Source organism: Colletes latitarsis, chromosome 14 (genome assembly GCF_051014445.1).
Source record: "Colletes latitarsis isolate SP2378_abdomen chromosome 14, iyColLati1, whole genome shotgun sequence".
Lineage (NCBI taxonomy): Eukaryota > Metazoa > Arthropoda > Insecta > Hymenoptera > Colletidae > Colletes > Colletes latitarsis.
The window spans coordinates 747501-750000 of record NC_135147.1 but is presented as its reverse complement, the minus strand read 5'-3'; positions in this window follow the sequence as shown (position 1 = coordinate 750000).

Genomic DNA, 2500 nt, shown 5'->3' with positions numbered 1-2500 from the left:
TCGGAGATACGATGCTGGCTGTTTACGTTGCGCTCGCTCGAAGAGGAGACGACGACCGATTGTCACACACAACGCGCAGGGGCCGAAACAAAGCGCCCAAGGATCTACAGCCGAGGAACGAGACGCCGTCGAACATCGTTTCGCGACGTTCCTTTACGGTTTGAACTTGCGTATCCCGCTTTGCCCGGTGGCGTGTGTGCTCGTCGTCGTGCTCCGAACGAAACGTCCTGATGACGGCGAGGAAGTAATAAAATAATATACATCCTTACGGGTAGCCTGAAGCGAATCGCAAACGAACGACAACGCGTCGATTGTGCGGCCATCGTTGCTCGCGCGACTAACGACGACCAGCCGAGAAGGCTGTAGTTTATCGCATCGATTTCATCGAGCAACCGATGGACGCTGCCGCGTTCGTTCGTAAATGAATGTTATACATACTCACGGATAGCCTGAGGCGAATAATCGCAAACGACGACGCGTCGATTGTGCGGCCATCGTTGCTCGCGCGACTAACGACGATCAGCCGAGACGGCTGTAGTTTATCGCATCGATTTCATCGAGCAACCGATGGACGCTGCCGCGTTCGTTCGTAAATGAATGTTATACATACTCACGGATAGCCTGAGGCGAATAATCGCAAACGACGACGCGTCGATTGTGCGGCCATCGTTGCTCGCGCGACTAACGACGATCAGCCGAGACGGCTGTAGTTTATCGCATCGATTTCATCGAGCAACCGATGGACGCTGCCGCGTTCGTTCGTAAATGAATGTTATACATACTCACGGATAGCCTGAGGCGAATAATCGCAAACGACGACGCGTCGATTGTGCGGCCATCGTTGCTCGCGCGACTAACGACGATCAGCCGAGACGGCTGTAGTTTATCGCATCGATTTCATCGAGCAACCGATGGACGCTGCCGCGTTCGTTCGTAAATGAATGTTATACATACTCACGGATAGCCTGAGGCGAATGATCGCAAACGACGACGCGTCGATTTTGCGGCCATCGTTGCTCGCGCGACTAACGACGACCAGCCGAAACGGCTGTAGTTTATCGCATCGATTTCATCGAGCAACCGATGGACGCTGCCGCGTTCGTTCGTAAATGAATGTTATACATACTCACGGATAGCCTGAGGCGAATAATCGCAAACGACGACGCGTCGATTGTGCGGCCATCGTTGCTCGCGCGACTAACGACGATCAGCCGAGACGGCTGTAGTTTATCGCATCGATTTCATCGAGCAACCGATGGACGCTGCCGCGTTCGTTCGTAAATGAATGTTATACATACTCACGGATAGCCTGAGGCGAATGATCGCAAACGACGACGCGTCGATTTTGCGGCCATCGTTGCTCGCGCGACTAACGACGACCAGCCGAAACGGCTGTAGTTTATCGCATCGATTTCATCGAGCAACCGATGGACGCTGCCGCGTTCGTTCGTAAATGAATAATATACATACTCATGGCTAACGTGAGGCGAATAATCGCAAACGACGACGCGTCGATTGTGCGGCCATCCGTTGCTCGCGCGACTAACGACGACCAGCCGAGAAGGCTGTAGTTTATCGCATCGATTTCATCGAGCAACCGATGGGCGCTGCCGCGTTCGTTCGTATATGAATATTATACATACTCACGGATAGCCAGAGGCGAATAATCGCAAACGACGACGCGTCGATTTTGCGGCCATCGTTGCTCGCGCGACTAACGACGACCAGCCGAGACGGCTGTAGTTTATCGCATCGATTTCATCGAGCAACCGGTGGACGCTGCCGCGTTCGTTCGTAAATGAATAATATACATACTCATGGCTAACTTGAGGCGAATAATCGCAAACGACGACGCGTCGATTTTGCGGCCATCGTTGCTCGCGCGACTAACGACGACCAGCCGAAACGGCTGTAGTTTATCGCATCGATTTCATCGAGCAACCGATGGACGCTGCCGCGTTCGTTCGTAAATGAATAATATACATACTCATGGCTAACTTGAGGCGAATAATCGCAAACGACGACGCGTCGATTTTGCGGCCATCGTTGCTCGCGCGACTAACGACGACCAGCCGAAACGGCTGTAGTTTATCGCATCGATTTCATCGAGCAACCGATGGACGCTGCCGCGTTCGTTCGTAAATGAATGTTATACATACTCATGGCTAACTTGAGGCGAATAATCGCAAACGACGACGCGTCGATTTTGCGGCCATCGTTGCTCGCGCGACTAACGACGACCAGCCGAGACGGCTGTAGTTTATCGCATCGATTTCATCGAGCAACCGATGGACGCTGCCGCGTTCGTTCGTAAATGAATAATATACATACTCATGGCTAACGTGAGGCGAATAATCGCAAACGACGACGCGTCGATTGTGCGGCCATCCGTTGCTCGCGCGACTAACGACGACCAGCCGAGAAGGCTGTAGTTTATCGCATCGATTTCATCGAGCAACCGATGGGCGCTGCCGCGTGCGTTCGCCCGATTGCGCGTGAA